This window comes from Opisthocomus hoazin, chromosome 1, assembly GCF_030867145.1.
Source record: "Opisthocomus hoazin isolate bOpiHoa1 chromosome 1, bOpiHoa1.hap1, whole genome shotgun sequence".
NCBI lineage: Eukaryota > Metazoa > Chordata > Aves > Opisthocomiformes > Opisthocomidae > Opisthocomus > Opisthocomus hoazin.
Genome location: NC_134414.1, coordinates 63777534 through 63799588, shown reverse-complemented (window position 1 = coordinate 63799588; position 22055 = coordinate 63777534). Strand labels below are relative to the sequence as shown.

Genomic DNA, 22055 nt, shown 5'->3' with positions numbered 1-22055 from the left:
AGAAAAACATCATATTCATCCGAGTGAAATATTTCCTAATACAGTCTTGGCTAAGCTGCAGCCAGCAGACTAAGGCTATGGTACAAAAATAAACTCAACCAAGCTGGATCACTTTCCTGAAGAAAAACAGAGTATTTGTGCTGTTTGTGTAGTAAATGCTCAGACATATTTCCTCAATTTTTTTTTCCTCTCAGAATACTCTCTTGGCTCCCTGCACCGTCTAACTTCGGACTTCCTGAGGCAGATGTCTCATCTGTGCATATGACAGTCCTCAATCAATTTTTCTTCCATCAGTCTGTCCGGTCCCTTTTTGAACTTAAATAAAACATCTGTGCCTGCAGCATCTTGCAGCAAGAAGTTCCACAGCCTAACTACCCATGGTGTCTAGAGCCATTTTCTTTCGCTTGTGACACCTGTTAGTTTCATTTGAAGTCCCCTGCTTCTTGTACTAGAAATGAGTGAGCACAGTGACTCCCTATTTACCCTGTCCACATCACTCACAATTTTACAGACCTGCATCAAATCCCTTTCCTTCAAGTCACCTAGTGTCTTCTAGGAACAGGCAAAACAAAGCTGTTCACCACTTCATCCAAATACTAGAGGAAGGAAAGAAGGCCAAGTGCCAAGAAAGAATGGAAATCCAACTGTGCTCGAGCTGGGTGGCAGAAGAGAACAGGATATATCTATACAGGGAGATCAAGAGCGTACTGATCTACTTTTCCTCTCGCAATAGCACACAGTCTCAAAACTAAGATCTTGCCCCATGACTGCCAAATTCGGGTAACTTTGCTCAGATGCATTAAACAAAGAACGGAACCTCAATGGACTGGAAAAATGGGCTCACAGGAACCTCATCAAGTTCAACAAGCCAAATGCAAAGTCCTGCATCTGAGATGGCAAAACCTCACATAACAATGCAGGCTGGGGACTGCCTGCTTGAAAGCAGCTTGGCAAAAAAGGTCTGGGCTCCTGGTGGACAACAAGTTCAAGAGGAGTCAGCAGTGCGACCTCATGGCCAAACATATATGGGACTGCGTTAGAACATTCAGGGAAACAATCTTTGCCCTCCATTCAGTACTTGTGAGATCATACCTGGAGTCCTGTAACCAGTTTGGGACTTCCCAGTACAAGAAAGATCCTGACATACTCGAACAAGTCCAGCAGAAAGACACCAAAAACAATGAGTGGGTTGCAGCATGCAATACCGGAGGTGAAAGTGAGAAAGCTGGGATGGTTCAGCCTGGAGAGGGAAGACTGAGAGGAGATGTTATTGCTACCTTCAACTGCCTAATGGGGAGGGGTACACAAAAGATGGTGTGGTAGGTTGACCCTAGCTGGAGGTCAGGTGCCCACCAAAGCCCCTCTATCACTGCACTTCACAGCTGGACAGGGAAGAAAAAAATACAACGAAGGGCTCCTGGGTCGAGATAAGGACAGGGAGAGATCACTCACCTATTACTGTGATGGGCAAAACAGACTGAACTTGGGGAAATTGGTTTAATTTATTGCCAGTCAAATCAAAGCAGGGTAATGAGAAACAAAACCAAATCTTAAAAACACCTTCCCCCCACCCCTCTCTTCTTCCCAGGCTCAACTTCACTCCCGATTTTTTCCACCTCCTCCCCATCAGTGGTGCAGGGGGACAGGGAATGGTGGTTGTGGTCAGTTTATCACACGTTGCCTCTGCCGCTCCTTGTCCCTCAGGGGGAGGACTCCTCACACTCTGCCCCTGCTCCAGCATGGGGTCCCTCTCACAGGAGACAGTTCTCCATGAACTGCTCCAGTGTGGGTCCCTCCCATGGGGTGCAGTCCTTCAGGAGCAGGCTGCTCCAGCATGGGTCCCCCATGGGGTCACAAGCCCTGCCAGCCAACCTGCTCCAGCGTGGGCTCCTCTCTCCATGGGTCCACCGGTCCTGGCAGGAGCTTGGTCCAGCATGGGCTCCCCACGGGGTCACAGCCTCCTTTGAGCATCTACATGCTCCAGCGTGGCATCCTCTCTCCATGGGCTGCCGGTGGAGATCTGCTCCACCGTGGACGTCCATGGACTGCAGGGGGACAACCTGACTCACCATGATCTTCTCCAGAGGCTGCAGGGGAATCTCTGCTCCGGTGCCTGAAGCACCTCCTCCCCCTCCTTCTGCACTGACCTTGGTGTCTGCAAGAGCTGTTTCTCTCAGTCTCACTCCTTTCTCCTGGCTGCTGTTGCGCAGCAGTTCTTTCCTCCCTTCTTAAATACGTTATCACAGAGGCACGACCATCATCGCTGATGGGCTTGGGCTTGGCCTTGGCCAGTGGCAGGTCCATCTTGGAGGTGGCTGGCGTTGCCTCTGTTGGACATGGGGGAAGCTTCTAGCAGCTTCTCACAGAAGCCACCCCTGTAGCCCCCCCGCCACCAAAACCTTGCCATGTAAACCCAATAAACACAGTAATGGGCGCAAGTTGCAGCAAGGAACAATTAAACATTAGAAAGCATTCTTTCACCATGAGGTTAGTCAGTCATTGGCAAAGGTTGCACAGAAAGTCTGTGAAATCCCTATCCTTAGGAGATACTCAAAACTTGACTGGACACAGCCCTCCTTAAATTACCAGAGTTGGACAAGACCATCTCCAGAGGCTCCTTTCAACCTGCATCCTTCTATGGCTAACAAATTTGGTCAAAACATTGCTTAAGTTAGACAAGAAAGCAACGTGAAACTCAATGGCCTAGCAGTAAAAATAGCAAATGATCTAACTTTAAAATCTTCTAGTTTTGTCCTATGTTTAAGCCCTTATCAAAATGTTGTCATTAGCATCCTCCTAAAATAAAGAAAGGTCAAGACATGGCCTAGATTTCTTTCCAAAAAGCTGCATTCATTCTTCCTCGGTGCAAAAACATGAGTTTCTCCTCTTCCTCTTTTCTTTTTCCTCAGTTGTGAGAGATCTTGTGCAAAGGGCTAAACTAAAAAAGCAAATTTTGCACCTGTTGTGAAGGCAGCAATATTTGCGGTTATCCTGTCCCCTCCAGAAATGTATACATTGTCTTATACCATGCACAAGGAGAGCTGTGTTCCTCCCTCCAACAAGCTAGACTTAGCAGTTTCATCCTTCCTGTAGCAAGTAACTTTCGAGGGAAGTTGTGGTTAGTCAGCAGAAGGCACTCCTAGGGGCAGCCTACTTTAAATATAGAGATGCTGAAAACTGATTATTCTCAACACAGTAGCCTACAAAGCATCCAGATAGTGTTTTATCAGCAGCTGCTGATACTAAGGGGCTAAGAACTTGATGAAACCTTCGTATCACAACTTCTAAGTATGGAAAGTTACAGCAATTCTCTCTAGAAGTAACAATGACAGATCATTGTCCCCAGTTGCGCAGGAAGAGATGAAGCATCCCTGCCAGCTGCACGTGTGAGGCATTTTTGACAAAAAGAGACAACTGAAGACTCCTGACAGGTTATCAGACTATAAAGGCAACTCTGAGACAATTCTTTTTTTGTCCTTTAAAAAACAAATACGGCGTATTCACAATGCCAGCTATTCGAAACAGCCCTAACAACCATCAGAATCTTACTCCTTCATTCAGACGAGCACAAACCAACTATTTTAAATGCGTCAGGGCTAGCTACTAGGACAGATACATAATAGTTATTTTTGCTAAAAGAGGGATAGAGGGCAAAGCTTCACACCCATATTCCCAACGCTTAACAACATCTCATGTTCTGTCCTAGTGGCTTTGTTCTAGACAAAAGCCAACATAAATGATCAGACAGGACATCTAGAAAGAGGCCTGCAAGATGATAACACATTGTGTGTCACTATTAAAAATGTGACCTGAAAGAATGTATCTTCTGTGGAGAGAAAAAAAAAATCAAGCCATCTGAAATTACTGGTGTAACAGATTACATTTGTATTAATTTCATTAAACAAAGGATCTTTCCTCTTTAACTTCTCTTAATCTACAAGCTAGAGCAGAAGCTCTAGAACTGGCATGCTTGGATACCACCACTGGCAGGCAGAACTAGTAACCACAGACACCAACCAGAGGTGACTGCAAAATGAGCAGTGATTGCAAAAAACTTGCCCAGTTCTGGACACAGCCAGGTCTTCTCTTCACCCCCTCCTTGCTTTCCTGCTTTGCTGTCCCAGCCATTCAGCCGGCACCTGCATCCCATGCCCTTGGCCGTGAGGAGTGCCTGCACGCCCAGGAGAGCGGGGAGAGGAGTCCGCACCTAGGCAAACCTAAAGAAGCCAAGCTCCTGGCCAAGAGCAACCAGCCGAGGACCACTGCAGATGGAGAGCCTAGGGTCAGGGAAATGCCTCCTGTTAGAATCACAGAAAGTTTTGGGTAGGAAGGGACCCCTAGAGGTCATCTAGTCCAACCCCCCTGCAGCGAGCAGGGACACCACTAACTAGATCAGGTTGCTCAGAGCCCTGTCCAACCTGGTCTTGAATGTTTCCAGGGATGGGGGCTCCACTACCTCTCTGGGCAACCCGTTCCAGTGTTTCACCACCCTCATTGTAAAGAATTTCTTCCTTCTATCCAGCCTAAACCTACCCTGTTTTAGTTTAAAACCATTACCCCTTGTCCCGTCACTGCTGTCTCTGCTAAAAGATTGTCCCCATCCTTCCTATAGGCTCCCTTTAAGTACTGAAAGGCTGCAATCAGGTCTCCCCGCAGCCTTCTCTTCTCCAGGCTGAACAAGCCCAACTCTCTCAGCCTGTCCTCATAGGAGAGGTGCTCCAGCCCTCGGATCATTTTTGTAGCCCTCCTTTGGACCCGCTCCAACAGTTCCATGTCCTTCTTGTGCTGAGGGCTCCAGAGCTGAACACAGGACTCCAGGTGAGGTCTCACCAGAGCAGAGTAGAGCAGCAGAATCACCTCTCTCGACCTGCTGGCCACGCTTCTCCTGATGCAGCCCAGGACATGGTTGGCCCTCTGGGCTGCCAGCGCACATTGCCGGCTCATGTCCAGCTTTTCTTCTATCAGTACCCCCAAGTCCCTCTCAGCAGGGCTGCTCTCGATCCTTTCATCCCCCAGCCTGTATTGATAGCGGGGATTACCCCGACCCAGGTGTAGGACCTTGCACTTGGCCTTGTTGAACCTCATGAGGTTCACACAGGCCCACCTCTCCAGCTTGTCCAGGTCCCTCTGGATGGCATCCCGTCCTTCTGGTGTCTCGACCGTACCACTCAGCTTGGTGTCATCTGCAAACTTGCTAAGGGTACACTCGATGTTGCTGTCCATGTCATTGATAAACATACTGAACAGCACCGGTCCCAGTACGGACCCCTGAGGGACTCCACTCGTCACTGGTCTCCATCTGGACATTGACTGTTGTCTGAACTGATTTTACTGCCTCCATAAAAGGTCTCTTTACATTTTCTCCACTGCATGTGGAAGCTGAGCCTGGAAAAAATAATGCCTCTGGCTCTGGCCTTGCCTTCTTAATAGCGTGGTTGCTGGTGCTGTGGAGACACTTACTGTACAGCTCAGCATCTCTACGCAAGCAGTCATGCACTACTGACATCATATATCCCTTTGCAGTCCTTCTTGTGCTGCAACCTGCAAATTCCTGCTGAAATTGAATGATTAATGACCAGAATTGTAATAAAAAAAGTCCATACAAAAGAATTTTGGAACAGGTATTAATAAAGAGTATCATAACGTATTTTAACTACAGATGAAGTCTCATTGTCATACGGCCTAGCCAAGGTCTTCACAACATTAAAAAAACAAAAAGGAAAAAGTAAAAAAAAAAAAAAAGAGTAGTATTTGTCTTCAATGTTTCAATCAGTTCTTCTAAGACTGAGCAATCCTTATTGGTTAATTTACATTCTCTGTCAAAACAGCTACGATTAGCAAGGCATAAAGATGGAGCTTGATTTCTGAAATGACTTCTCAGAAATCTGATTCTAATGCTCTTTCACAAAGTGTCACTTTCTAGTCACAAACAAAAACAGGAAACAAGTGCACCTCACTGGCCACAGACACGTTGGTGGAAGAAGCTTTTGCTACTCTCTTTTTACAGTTTTAGCTAACCTTGTCAGCATCTCACAAAAAAAGTTCTAAGCAAGTAAGAACTATTATTTACACTCCATCTAATAACCCAACTGCTCACAACAGGGCTCCTCCACACACAGGACGATGACAGCAGTGGCCAAGTGGGAGGCGAAGCATATCAGCGCGCACCAACAAGATGCATCAAGAACTGCAGAGCACCTCAAAACTATAAAGGAAATTTTACTTAAGTGACCTTTGCTTAGAACAGCAATACTTCATCGATCCATAAGAAATCACAGAATCAGGAGTTATTTGAACCAACATCTTTGCAATTGCAGAAGTAACCTTATCAATAACGACTTGTTTATCTGCTGTTGTAGCCAGCAGTGGACGACTATTCTGTGAAAAGTTCCTGATCCACATAACCACTAATCAAGGCGTATGTCTCTGTATCATGGATACTATGTGACTGCTACTTAATCAAGGTGTATCTAATCAATAGTATAACTAATCAATGTAAGCACAGCCAATACATAATCAGTCAATGTATAGTCAATGCACATTTAATCTTAAGTGTACGTATCATGTATTGTCTCATTCATGTGAATTATTATATGCAACAGTTCTGGGACTGCAGCTTTATTAAGGACATAAGAATAACAGAGTACACTGCCCAAGTGAGTCTTAAAACCTAAGTCCTCACTCCTAGCTTGATTCTGTCAGCGACTGATGAATCTGTACTGTGAGGAAGACCCTGGAGGAACACTAGTGATCTCAGAGCTGGTGAACCTCACCACGGATGGGATCTGCGCCATGTGCTCTCCCTGACCAGAGGTCCAGCCAATGCTACAACATCTCGGCCCTCTCAGCATCAGAAGAGATGTATCATTTCCTAACTTGCTATCGGCTTTTCCGGGCTATTTATGAATAGTTATCTGTCTTGTAAGTGTTTGTGCCTTTCTCACTGGGACCCAGAAAGAACTGTCTTCTCCTTGGTGCAAAACACATAGCATTTTACTTATCACTTTTCCAACCACCAACACCAGTAGGATAAAAGATGAGTCATAATTCTTTCTCTCCCAAAAGAAGTATTCTTTCAAATCAAAAAGACCAAAGTAACTAAGTTAAAGAATTTAAACTAATGAATTTTTCTTATGAGCCGAATAGAAGTGGACAAACTAATGACAAGGCTTTGTGGAGAATAATACAGAAAAAAACTGCAAGCAAATTACTAGTCATGGAGAACATAACAGTGAGCTATCCAAAAACCTGTGAGAGAGAATCAAGCAGTGCTCCCTCTGCGAAAAACTGTAATCAAGCAGTGGTTGTAAGAAAACAAGGAATTAAAGTATGAACTTGAAAAAACTCCCACCTTTTAGGGTGTTTAGGATAGCAAAAAACACTCAAAAATGTAACAAAGAATTAATACGAACTTGGGAAAAATGGCTAAACATTTTTAGTGATTTTTGTGCTTTGTATATAAAAGCTTAAATGCTAGTGTCAACATAACCACGAACACCTCAGAAGCTAAATAAATTTCTATTTTATTTGTTCAAAAGAAACTGGTGAAATAAAAATATCCCTTAATTCGAAAACTTAAATTTTACTATTTGAGTACTCTTAACTGTGCTTCCCAAAAACCACTTGCTGGCCTTCAGTAATAACACCAAGCAAACGAAATACTGTAGGCAACATCACAATCTTATTTGGCTTCAGTTTTAAATTTTTAATATTTTGCAACAGACATGAAGCAATTATTACCGACAGAGTGGTTAAAATTCTGTTGAAACAAATGTTATCCACTCTTAATATCTACCTCCTTCCCAGATAAACTGGATGTATGGAGGAAACATTTCTGACTGAAATTTTATTTTATTTTTAAAAAGTATATTATTGCAGACAAGAATAGGGTCTGGTTTTATTTTAATAAGCTTTGTAGAAATATAAAAGATCATAATCAATTTATCTTTCCTCTTCTTTCAATCTAATTTTTAATAGTTCACAATGTTGGTACAAAGTAACTCTCGGTACCATCATCCTCCCCACAACTCAACCCAAAGTTCATTACCATTCCTGTTTCCTCACGCATAATAAGAATAATGGTGGGAACTGCCACATCAAAGCACATTTCTCTTTAATCTGCTACCCTGATTCTGACAGACAAATACTAAATCACTCGGGAGAGATGCAACATCTCATAATATGTCTATTGTGGAGATTCTTCATAATAATTCCTGTTTCTTCTAATAGCCCCTGTTTAAAATTATCCAATACAGAAATGTAATTACAGCTCATTTGTCTTTAAAAAGGGTTAAGGCATCTGGCAATACTAAGCCAAGTTGGCAAAGACACACGTAATGCCTACAGAATACTGACTACAGAGATTAATCCTGCTGCAGAGCAGACCAGTTTCTCTCTCCTTAAATAAAGACACAATTCCAAGCTGAATAATTACACTTAGTTCACAGATCTCTAATAATAACATGCTCGGTACTTTCCACTTAATAAAAGCAACTAAACACAGTAAGTGTGAAAGTGGTGACAGCCTGCAATAACAAATGTCACTCAGCACTCCAAATTTGAAAAGGGCAGTTCATCTCAGGGAAGCCCTTTCAACGGGGTACCACCTTGCTTCCAGATACATTCAACCACTGGTAACACATTCTGTCAAATTACCTCCCACTGCTTTCGTCCTCTTAAATAATGCTACCCAGCTGTGTATTTTGTGTGCATGCATGTTTCCCTATCTGAGAGGTGCGATAACAGATAGACTTCACATCCCAACCGCAATGCAGAGGTAAGTATCCTAATTATTGTGAAAATGGAGAATTGCCCCATTTCAAAAACACCCTCAAAATCCTCAGCAAATCCTGACACCTGTTAAGAAACAGCTGATTATCCATTTGTTATTACAGTCTGATATCTCAGATGGCACAGCTTTGTACAGGGCAGAGCTTTTGGCTGATAATGACTTTTTGGTCTCTTCTCACAGCTACTAAAAGCAGGGCTCGGTGTGATAAACTGTGGAAAACCCCAGTTCAGAGGTTATGGTCTTCTGCCCCATCTGTGCCCCGTCTGTGGCAGAGGTTACTGACTCTACAGCAATGGATGCCTTAACCTCAAGCACCTGAAGCTGGGCTGAAGCAAACAACCGCAAATCTTGTGGTACAGAGTAATGGAAGGAGAAAGTCCCCGTTCTGCCCTCCAGCTACGCATTCCCATTGCTTTCCTTGCTCTGGTGCTGGCGTTCATCCATGCAGAGGCGAGCAGGTTTAGAAACTTACACCAGTGGGAAATGACCCCTCCAAAAATAATATGTGTACATGTTTTATTTGTAAACATTATTTTATGTCCCTAGAACCGCTGCCTGTAGGAAGTCAGATGACTTGTGCTGCAAGCGGTAGATAGGAAAGTACAGGCTGGGGCCAAGCGCTTGCTCTGCAAGCGGCAGCCTGCGCTTCAACGGGCTCAGCCCTGCTGTAAAACTGCACCTTCAGCAGGTGAAGCGAAGTCACACATTTGTTCTTGCTGCCTCCTTCACATGCCTCTGGTAGAGGAGTGGAGAACACAGCTGGGGGAGCTGTGTTTACGTTTGGAACTAGCACAGCTCCCCCCAAACACAGGTCAGAGCCCTCAGTTCAGAGCACAGATGCCTCAAGCTCCCTTACACCGATTGCCACTCTGCATTTGCTTTTTCGGATTTTTTTGTCTACCATGATCCTGTCTCTTCTGCCTCACATATTTAGATCTTCATAGTTCCCTCAAGAGTCTAACTACACTACGTCTCATTTTCTGATCCTGTCCCCTTAATCTCTTCACAATCACTAGTACATTAAGCAGAAATTACTTTAATTGAATTTACTGGTGCACATATTTGATCCAAGATTGTTTTGGCATGGGATAAATCATTGATAGTCTGGAAGTGCATAGATTTCAGCACTCTAAGGCAAAGACTTCTAGCTAAAGAATACCAGGTAAAGTGGACTCCTGACTGTCTACTCCCCTTGCTGGTTGAACATAGTGCGGAAGCAGTGAAGCACACCCTGTCTTTCCCATTTGCCCTTCTCAAACTTCCAACACATAGAAGGGGTTCACGAGCAGATGAGAAGATGGAGGTATGCATATAGATAACACATCCCCGTCTTCAGCTACAAGCAAGCAGTCCTTCTTTTCTTTTGAATGAATATTTGTACGAGTATTCACTGGGAATATTGCAAACGCTCACCTCTCTTAACTGCAGCCCAAAGAAGTTACTTGAAGAAAGAATGTACTGCTTAGGGTAAGAGAGATCAGACTGCACAGCAGCTACTGCAAACGCTGTCTCCACCCTGTAGCCAAGGCACCACTTTCACTAAGGTGTACATAAAACTCCAACTTTTATTTCTGAAGTGGGAACATTCCCTGATGATTCCACTGTGGACAGTGGGCTCATGCCTGGTGTTTACCCCTAGCTCCCTGGTCATCTCACAGTCTGCTGTTCACGACGACAGTCTGAACAGAGACGGTTACCGCACCAAAGATGCAAGAAACACTCTTGAACGACCTTTATAAACACAAAAAAAAGAAAGTGTGTTTGACGTCCAGGAGGTACAGAGATGCCCCAGTTCTAGAAATATGAGGGTTTAGACGAAACACCAGCATGGTGATTTTTCTGACAAGTGATGCAGGAATCTGGGATGAATTCTGAGAAGAATCTTAAAAAGAAAAGAGAAAAAGCACAGGTTGTTACACTGCTTCCGCCACACCAGCTCGAATCTTCTTTCACACTTCTGGCAGAGCACACAGCTATCAAAACACTATCTTCATCAGAAGGTGAGAAGAGCTGTTGACCACAGGCTCAAAGAGCCACAGTGTGAGGAAACACAGCACCAAATTAACATCCTATTATGTGAAAAGATCATTAAGCAAAGGCAAAACAAACAAACAAAACCACCTCTCTCATCAAGCCCTTGGCAAAACTCATGGTGACAAGTGACAGAAAAGCTCCCCACAGAAAAGCACAGATTACTGCCAAGTATCCCTTTATGGAACTGCTTTGATTTTTTTAAGTGTCGACGACAAATAAAAACATAAACTGAACAAAAGTTTTGAAACACAGAAAAGTATTTATGTCTCATAGCACAGGGAAAATCAGTTCATTTATGAACCACAAGAGAGTACCTGCTACTTCTTAACTGACTGTTTCTTACCAGCGTTTAGTGGACCTGCTTCACCAATCCCAAAAGCTATCACCAGGCAGGAAAGCAATGATAAACAGCAAAGAAGCAGATGTGGGGTGACTGTATTGTTAGCTGAGACAGTCCTGAACAAAAGCTGCCTCTCAGATGGTGTGGTGCCATCACAACTAACCCCTCTGCATCCTGCTCAGTCCCTCTGTATCATCATAAAACTGGAAAAGGTGGCCTCATGTCTGGCTGGCTCCAGAACAGAGCAAAACATTTTTAAAAATAGCTCTGAGAAATCATCTCGGATTTCCTGCTCATGACACATTTGACTTCAGCTCCCAAAATCCCACTCAATAATTTGTCAATAAGTAAAGTAAGTTCCACCACATAATCGACATCCCTAACTAAAGCAAGAGGGTGATGTGTCACCCTTCATGTCTGCGTAATACAGCATCATGCTGTCAGCTATCACTGTTTGGATATGTTCAACCTTGATGGACAACAGGATCACCTAGCCCATCTAGTCTGAAGCTGCTGTATCTCTGGTGCACAGGCAGGGAAACTGAAGACACAAGGTCTCTGTCCCTCCAAAACATCAGAGAAAGCTCTCAATTTAGGTAATAGAAATCTGTGACTACATACCCATTAACAGTTGAAGACAAAAGGCTCAAGTCATCTGGGTGTATGTCTTACCACCACTGTACACTCTTTCAAACTACACCTATGTGCAAAGTGAGCAGTGAGCAAAGCATCATGTATCGACAAACTGCCACGTGGCTCACTGAAGCTACACAAGTCCAGAGGGAAGTGGTGGTATACTCCCAGCCTCAGTAAAGCGCCCTCCAAGCCTGGACAGGTATAGCCTGGAAGCAATCAAACTCCTGTTTCTATGAAGGTCAGCTCAATCTTTATGAATCAAAAGTGTAGAGAGCTGTCTAGCAGTTGTTAAGGAACTCGACACTTATTTGGGTAAGTTGCTGTTTGTGAGCCGCTCTACTGAACCAAGAAAAGCCAGCAACTTCATTTAAGATAGGCCCTTGAGACATATACAGCCTCAAAAGAGGAACGTTATGCTGGGAATGGTCCAACTTGTAACGGAGACTAGCTTCAACCTCTGTATCTATCACATACATTGTCATTTTGCAAACTTCTTCCTTAGAGAAAACACATTTTATCAGCAGTGATCCAGGACCCTGGTATGTTAAGCACCTGAATTCAAAGAGTTATGATTTCAATTGTTTTTGAACATGGTTGGTTTGGCAGCCATTCTCATTTCATGTGAGAAATACTTTCTTTTTAAAGTGTGCAAGTCCTACCTGAACTTATGACTTCCATAACGTCATCTGTTTCAGAGAGAGGCACAGGGTAGCACCAGCCTCCCAGAACCATTTGCACAGACGAGATTGACTACGTGACAACTGTGTGTGCTGGGAAGGCAGAAGTGGGCACCATAGGCGAATGAGAGCTTCAGCCTTTCCCACCAGCTTCCGACATCTGATGCCCCACCATGCTATGAATTCCCATATTCCAGCACAGAGGCCCCGCTTCTCTCCACCTTCCCGATCCCACATACCATGCATATCCAGTCCACACCTAAGAAACCCAAGGGCAACACCACATTACGTGATGGGCTGAAGAGGATCTTCACTCCCAGCTCACCGCTGATTTAAGAACTGAACAATGATCATAGAATCATAGAATAGAAAGGGTTGGAAGAGACCTTAAAGATCATTTGAGTTCAACCCCCCTGCCATGAGCAGGGACATCTTCCACTAGACCAGGTTGCTCAGAGCTCCATCCAACCTGGCCTTGAACACTTCCAGGGAGGGGGCAGCCACAGCTTCTCTGGGCAACCTGTGCCAGTGCCTCACCACCCTCACGGTGAAGAATTTCTTCCTAATATCTAATCTAAATCTGCCCTCTTTTAGTTTAAAGCTGTCCCCCCTTGTCCTATCACTACACACCCTTGTGAAAAGCCCCTCTCCATCCTTCCTGTAGGCCCCTTCAGGTACTGGAAGGCTGTTACGAGGTCAGCCCGGAGCCTTCTCTTCTCCAGGCTGAACAGCCCCAACTCTCTCAGCCTGTCCTCATAGCAGAGGTGCTCCAGCCTTCGGATCATCTTCGTGGCCCTCCTCTGGACCTGCTCCAACAGTTCCATGTCCTTCCTATGTTGGAGGCCCCAGAGCTGGACACAGGACTCCAGGTGGGGTCTCACGAGAGCGGAGTACAGGGGCAGAATCCCCTCCCTCAACCTGCTGGCCACTCTTCTCTTGATGCGGCCCAGGATACGGCTGGCTTTCTGGGCTGCAAGAGCACATTGCTGGCTCATGTTGAGCTTCTCATCCACCAGTACCCCCAAGTCCTTCTCCTCGGGGCTGCTCTCAAGCCACTCTCCGCCCAGCCTGTACTTGTGTTTGGGATTGCCCTGACCCACGTGCAGGACCTTGCACTTGGCCTTGTTGAACTTCATGCAGTTCACGCAGGCCCACCTCTCCAGCCTGTCAAGGTCCCTCTGAATGGCATCCCTTCCCTCCAGCGTGTCAACCACACCACACAGCTTGGTGTCATCAGCAAACTTGCTGAGGGTGCACTTAGTCCCACTGTCCATGTCACCGATAAAGACTGAACAGCACCGATCCCTGAGGCACACCACTCGTCACTGCTCTCCACCTGGACATCGAGCCATTGACTGCAACTCTTCCAGTGTGTCCATCGAGCCAGTTCCTTACCCAACGAGTTGTCTATCTGTCAAATTCATGTCCTTCCAATTTAGGGACAAGGACATCATGCGGGACAGTGTCGAATGCCTTGCACAAGTCCAGGTAGATGATGTCAGTTGCCTGCCCTTTGTCCACCAACGCTGCAACCCTGTCATAGAAGGATACCACGTTGGTCAGGCACGATTTGCCCTTGGTGAAGCCTGATCTTTTATCAGGATCTGTATTTAGCGTAAAGCTTGGGCAGAATGGAGCCAAAGTATGGCAATTCATGATGACCTACATTGCAAAGCACATAAGCCGTTTTTGCCTTATTGATTATGACCTATTTTCATGGTGGTGACAATAAGTTTGAACTAACTACTGAAATGGGACTCGTATATCTGCTGTTCAAGATCTTGCGGGCAATTCTGTAGAACAGTCTAGTAACTGGCTACCCCTCAGTCCTCTTCTACAGTAAATATTATTCATTATTTTTTGGCTGAGCCAACTCATAACTTACCACCTTGTAATTAGTACATTTTAACAGATGTAAAACAGACATCATAACTTGTCTTTAAAGGCTAAGGACTAGCAAAGAGAGGTTTTAATGTTTATGTTATTCATACAGTTTCATTTACTTCACAATGCTTGAAAATTAAAATGCTTCCCACAATTCTGGGGTTTTTTTGCCAAGACACTCTTCACACCTCCTTTTGATTTGTGGCTGTAGCTCCTCTTGTCTTTTTTCAAGGAGAGCTCTGTAAGTAACCCAAGGGTCGAGCTGCTGGCAGGAAATTGTTTAGCTTGTTCATGACAAAATAGAAACAAAATAGAAAAGCTGTAGCAGAGAAGTGATTTCTTTGCAAAAAATACTTCCCCATTAAGACCACCATATAATCCTTTTTCACAACTACAGACCAAGGTGTCTGAAGCAAAGTGATGACTAAACAAAAGCAGAGTATTCGGTAAGCATAAAATAAAAGCAAAGAGGAAATTTTAAAAGAAAGTCAAACCAAAAAATCTTGTTATTATACAGAAAGTCTGCAAAGTCTTTTAATCCTGAAAAACAGACATTCTAATTTCTTAATTTTTTAGTGAAGCAACCATGTTAGGTTTTTTACTAATTATATACACTGTTCTCTCTCTCACGTGTATTTTTTAAAGTCTCAGCCATACAATTGTGCCTTCTCAGAAAACCACTAAAATTACTGAACCAACTTCTGTCCATTCCTTTGGTAAATCAAGAGGAGTTTTAAGCACCACGCATCAGTCACAGCAAGGCCTCCTTTGTGAAGTTACTCAATTACCCTTCTCCTCTTTGTCCTAAGAGAGTATTCATACACTCTTTATTTTGCAAAAAGACATGACACAGTATCTCCTCATAGTAATAACATCTCCGACTTCATTGAAGAATTATTAATCCATTTTTCTTCCTATTTCCCCACCCCAATTAAGTAATTAGCTGCCCTACAAATACAAGGAGAGGGAAGAGAGGTAAATAGACCATCATTGGAATGGAGGCAGTTCATTCCATGAGGGAGGGGGATATTTCATCCCTTGTGCGACCCTTAAGACAAAAACATTGTAACAATCCATGCTCATAGCAGAACTTCTACAGACAGCAGACAACTGATGTTTCTAGGATGTAATGACTACTTCAGGATTGTTTTCCTTCAGATGAAATAACATGGGGCACCACTGACAATAAGCCAATTTGCAAACAATAGCCAAAATGATCATTTGTACAGAATTGTTTGGCACAGACATCTAGAATTAGATGCAGGATTTCCTTTTAAATTCCAAAGGGACTTCCACATCCCTGTCTTCCTTTACTATGGCTGAACATGAGGAACAAACAAGATGTTGCTACTTCCTGAAAGAGGAAGAGAAAGGGTGAAAAAACCACAAGCTGCCAGTAAAGACAGAAAGAAAATATGATTTTCTTAGAGTTGATCATCCACATGTAGACTGAAAATAACTTTCAGGGGTCAACTATTAAGTTAAAAAGGAGGCCCCCTATTCCCACATAGGAAAGAAGGCATTGTTTACTTTCATGAAATAATTTAATCATAAAACTTTTAGAACACAAACACCCACTTCTTCAGAAAAATGAAGCACTGTGGTGAGAAAGTTGTTGCTATTGTGTCTTATTTTGATAGAGACATATCAGACAAACAAAATACAACAAGATCGGGAGGTGAGTGGCTTTGAAAATACAGGGTGCTTAATTTTTATTTTTTATCCTTGTGTTATACAATAAAGCCAGAAGAAGAATGGCAAATGTTACCTTCAGTCCTCCTTCTCCTTCCCCCACTAGGTGTCTTCTAATTCTTCACTTTTTCAGGGTAAATTTGGACCATACACAGTAAAATAGTCTTCGCTTACAACTCAGTCTCAGAATTGTATCTTGTTGTTCAAAAAGAAATGCACGGGGGAGACCTTTGTGAAATGTAACTCTTTAAGCAACAACAGAATTTGCACTTCTACAACTACAGGAATGATCAAAGCTTCCACGCCATGTGGTACTTCCATAGGGGAGTCAAAGTGGTTTTAACTCTTCATAACCAGTTTTCCTGCACAACTGGCTAAGTAGTGCAGGTATGTAAGTGAACGACCTTGTACCTGTTTTCTGCTGTTCCAAAGATCTGTTGCTATGCTAGCTAAAGATCCGTAGATGGCAGCATTGATGCAGTAATTAGTCTTCACCACAGGAGAGCTCAAAACACGTTTCACAAAACTGTTTCTTCTTGGAGGCTAAAACCCATTTTCAAATGTCAGAGATCTTAGCACCGGGCAGTAAAAGCGCTGGGCCAGGAACTGTCTGGCAGCAAAGAGAAGCCAGATTCAGGATCAATACTAAAAGATACGACACCAAGCACTCATCCAATAACTGTGACAGTTTAGGCCCTGTTGTCTTAGAAACAACATACATCACCTTAGATAGTAATGAGCACTGTGAGCCATAGGCTGCTGGTACAGTTCTTATGGCTACCTCCATATGCTGTCAAATTAAAAAGAAGAAGAAATACAGAGATGTCCAACACCCCATCATCTTTACTGCCCTTTCTTCCTCTACTGCACCTTGTTCAAAACAAGCTTTGCACTCCCTCTTGTTTCTGCAGTTTGGGTAAGTCCTATGCATTTGGTGGCCCACACAGCACAGAGTTCAGTTACAAGCAAATGAAAGCAATGCCCCAGATATTCTAGGACAAAAATAAAAATGCATTGACAGACAGAATGATTTGGAGGCAAAGGATGAAAGTGGCAGAGAAAATGAGGTACTCAAGTCCCAGTGCAGGTCCACTGGCCCATCCTCTCTAAAAGCCATCTTTACCAACACAGTATCTACAGGAGGAAGACTGCTGCTTAAATTGTTGAACTTCAAATCTATGCCCTGCCTTATTCTGCTAGGCTTCTTGTCATGATAAAGCTCAGGATTTTCAGCTCCTTCCCTTTAAACTTCATGTGTGTGTGTAAAATATATTTTTTTTTCTGTAGTTGAATAGTTGGTCAGAAAGTGTAGAGTCCCCTGTCAGAATCCAGCTCTGTAGCTGCAAAGATAGTGACTTCTCTGAAATCATCTGCTCGCAGCCAGCTCTGCTGCCTTCCTTTGCCAGCTCACAGCATCAGCTGGCCTTGTCCCAGCATCCAGGTGCACTGAGCACACTCACACCCAACTTCTCTGTTCCAAGGACAGCACCGAGCTTACACACCAAGCAACGCTGCCCTGCAGAGATCCCAACTAACCAGATACACTGCTGTGCGGCAGGAATTAGGGCTACAAAAATGATCCGAGGGCTGGAGCACCTCTCCTATGAGGACAGGCTGAGAGAGTTGGGCTTGTTCAGCCTGGAGAAGAGAAGGCTGCAGGGAGACCCGATTGCAGCCTTTCAGTACTTAAAGGGAGCCTATAGGAAAGATGGGGACAATCTTTTTAGTAGAGACAACAGCGACAGGATGAGGGGTAATGGTTTTAAACTAAAACAGAGTAGGTTTAGGCTGGATAGAAGGAAGAAATTCTTTACAGTGAGGGTGGTGAAACAGTGGAACGGGTTGCCCAGAGAGGTAGTGGAGGCCCCATCCCTGGAAACATTCAAGACCAGGTTGGACAGGGCTCTGAGCAACCTGATCTAGTTAGCAGTGTCCCTGCTCACTGCTGGGGGGTTGGACTAGATGACCTCTAGGGGTCCCTTCCGACCCAAAACTTTCTATGATTCTATGATTCTATGAATTGAGCTGCTGTGTCCTGGTCTGGATTACACCGGCCTCTTTACCATCCTGAACGCTCCCTCTCATGTCAGCTCAGCTCCACCGCAGCACACCAAGCTTCACAACCTCAACACATTACCATGTTTGTTAATCTGTGCCAGAGACAGGTGGTACGGGCAGAACAACGTTAGAAGCCTGTCACTTCATCAAAGCAACTGCCTGCCAGGGCTGGGCACCACACACAGGAATGCCACACACTCCAAGGTGCCCCTGAATTTAAAGGACAGTGCTTATTCTAGTTCAAACGCTTGCACAGCTCACTCTCTCTTCAGGTACTTTTGATTAAACACTTCATTAGCATGCTAAAGCATATGTCATAAATTTTCATTATTTAATTTCTGATTATACATACCCAGGCTAGTAACTGAGCAGAGGTTGTCCAAGATCCTGAACACTGGAGAAGTCAGAATGGTTTTCCCTATTTCTGCATGAAACTTATTCAAAAGAATCTAAGTATAAGCAGCTCCCTATAAATTCATTTCTCTTCAAGCATTAACTCTATCCCTGGGAGGCATATCAAGTTTCAGAACAGTACTCCTACGCACCTGAGACTTTTAAGAGCAGTTTAATAGTAAAAATATCACACATCACATACTCAATAAGGAAAAAGCTCTCCTAGACACTTCCAGACTGGAACAACTCATTGCATAGCTCCTCACAATGCACACCTCTTGACAATCCATATAGATTCAAAAAATAAAGAAAAGCAGCTGCGTATTCATGCAGGTTTTAAACAACTATGAAATATTCGTCACGAGAATCTCTACTTCTGGGAAAAAAAAGCTGCTTCCCAACACAACAGCACACAGGTGGAAAGCAGAACACAGACACAACTTTTTAAGAAATCTGCCAAAGGCAATGTGGGTTCATCAACAAGCATGGAGCTGTGTTGGTATTTGCCATGAGCTAATATTAGACTACCTACACTCTGAGATTGCTGCGGCGTAATAAACCACTGTCTCTAGTCCACTACCCCACTCTCAGACATCTTCGAGATGCAACTTTCATTTCATTTTTCAGGTATTGCTTCCTTCAAAGACTGATGCTGCTTAACAGCTGAACTGCAGGTCAGATGCCCTGTATATTTTTAGGGTATTTAGTGATGCAGGTGTGTCCTGACTGTACAAGAGAAGCAGGGGAAAAAAGCCAAACACCCCAGGAGAAATATGGAATGTCAATTTCATTACTGATTTTTTTTAAAACAAAAAATCAGGAACTCGCTCCTCAAACCATACTGACTTCTAGCAAAACACAGCAGAGGAAGCAAAGCATGACAGTAATTAGGACATGTCAGGCATGGCTAACTAGGCTGCAGTCCTCTTCAGCTGCTCTGTTTCCCATTTCTTCAGCTCTGCTGCACACAGCACTTATATGCATTCGCAGGCTGAGGAGTGGGAAAGGAGGGACAGCTATGCCACGACACAGCCTCTGAGTAACAAGCACATGGCAAACCTGGAAACAATTGCAGTAAGTTTATGCATTCCGTGCCATGGCAACTTTTAACCAGCAGTCTATTCTTAAACCTTCACTATGGTACAACACAATACAGGAATAAAACTGTTAGCACAATTTCATCAAGGTTGAAAACAGTAACCCAAAAATGCATGTGAACTCACCCACAACAGCGAGCTGGTAAGTTAACAAACTGACACATGGGAGAGCTGCTTCCTGCACCACTCGTGCACCGGACTGTGCAAGAAGCTTCACTTCTTTCTTTTCAAAAGATCCAAATGATGAAGAGTTCGGAAGAAGGAGAAGACAAGTTCAAGCCTGATCTTCACCAAACTGCAGCAGAGGATGATCCTTCTGCCCCTCCGCATGCAGAACTTCTCTGTATCAGCTGGACAAAGCTCACATTACACGGTAAGTGGACAGGCAAAACGTACTTCTCAGTACCATGACTAAACCACTGAAAGACCCAGCTAAAAAGCAACAGCATTGAGGACAACCCCTTCAGTACCGCACTTTCACATTGTTGCAAGTGATCAAGCTCATTTCTTTTAAGGCTTACCACCAGCTAGCGAAGGCACCCTAACAGACCACACATGTGCTCTGCCGTGTCCTCAGCCGTGAAGTACATTGGCTTAGCTTTTAACTACTCAAACCCAGCTTTAACGCAACATAACACAACTCAAATCATCATCTTTACTCCCCACACTTCACAATAGCAAGAAAAAGACCCTGGAGGGAACCGAGCATTTATTTCAGTAAAAGCTGGAGTGGTGGAAGTACTCACCCATCTGAGGGAAACCAATGCAAGACACTCATCTCTAGCCGATAAAACAGTACAGAAGGAGCAGAAAACAAAAATAGAGTCAGGTGCTTCCTACAACACAAACCGAAGCGCCAGGGGAATGCAGCACAGCGCAGCGGCCCACTGCCTCTTGCAAACCACGATTAGCGCAACTTTTCGCTGGGGTGTTCACGTCCAAACATTTATCGCCCTGCAGCTGCAGCCAACCTAAGCACCTCGGCAAGGAGGAGCACTCATTTGCCAGTGGTGCAAACACCTCCCTTCAGCACACGGCTGCCAGAGAGCTGCCCCTCCACGCGCAGGGGGAAGGCCTCTTTGGCTGTCTCGCTCCCCCAGGCAGACTGCCGAAAGCAGAATGCAGACCGACAGACACGCACACGCTATGGCAAACCAGCTGGATGGCAAAAGTGCCAGGGAACTCCGCTGGGCTGCTGTTATCTGCCTGCGTATGCCGCTGAGTTAGAAGTGTGGCTTGATTCCAGCTGACCTCCCCTGCAGTGTCAAGACCTCAGCTGCTCTCTTCAGACAAAATGAGACACAGCCACGAAACCTCACCCTCCCGACCCTACCCCAAGCAGGCAGCAAGCCCAGAAGCAGTTAGCTGCACAGGCCTTTTCTGACCCCAGCCTCAACATCCGGCTAGCTTCCACCCAAATCCAGGATGAAGTTGGTACTCCCTCCTTAGCTAAGTGGTGAACTGTCTATCCACTTGCTTGTTTCGGTACATCCACAGCGCAGTTCAGGCTCGAAAGGACCTTCAGACTTCTGCACATCATTTACTAAAAATAAAGTACTCTTGCCTAGAAGAGTTCAAAAGCTTAGTTATTCTCTTCCAAGAGCTACACACTCTTTTTCAAACCTTTGAAACCTTTTAGAAATATACATGTCACTGAATTTCAATGAGCTTTCACTAAACTTCAAAACAGTATGAGTAACTCATCCCGCTGGAGCATGCTCCAGAGTTGTTTTGCTAATGATAAAGCCACTGAAGAATTGTCAACACTGGTTAGTCATTTTAAGATACTACTTCATCCTAAAATATTAAGCATTTTTCAACAGATTTATATTTCTATAGGATGGTATGGGTAAGATTTGTAGCCCATTGCATTTAAGAGGCCTTTGGAACAATCACAAAAATCAGTTTGGTATTAGTTCACCTAAACAGGAAAGACCAAATATTTAAAGATATTACTAATCTACACACTGAAAACCATACCCCCCCGCCCTTCTCTGTGATCACCCATCACACTGACCTACGCAAATACCTACGCACTACCACAAACCCATTCAACTGAGACAGATTACACAACTCCAGCAGAGAGGGAATTTTTCACAGACGTTATCTTTAGCACTAAGTGAGGATCACCTACCTACATCACTTTTACAGTCAGTGAAGAAAGATGTCCCCACAAACCTGATTCTGGCTACACCTGACGTGCAGGACTTTGTTGCTTCTGGGACCACGTGCACATCCTGGCAAATTCCTGACTGCATGCCAGGAGGAGACTGAAAAATTACTGTTCCCTTCCTCAACACGCATCTCTCTCATTTGGGAGGGTGAAAATGGAGGCCACAAGAGGCAACAAACTCTCCATATTGTGCTTCAATGTCCCAAACACTGATGACCAGAGACTTGGAGCTAACGAGCACTCTCCAGAGAATTTGGAATGATCTTCTCTGAACAGCTCT

The 22055-nt window shown here is 44.3% G+C and overlaps 1 protein-coding gene across 1 annotated transcript in view; it reads right to left on the bottom strand.

Annotated features, from left to right (window-relative positions):
* The window catches only part of UBAC2 (UBA domain containing 2), a 109460-nt gene that overhangs the window by 59137 nt on the left and 28268 nt on the right, over window positions 1-22055 (bottom strand). The gene's annotated exons all lie outside the window — the stretch shown is intronic.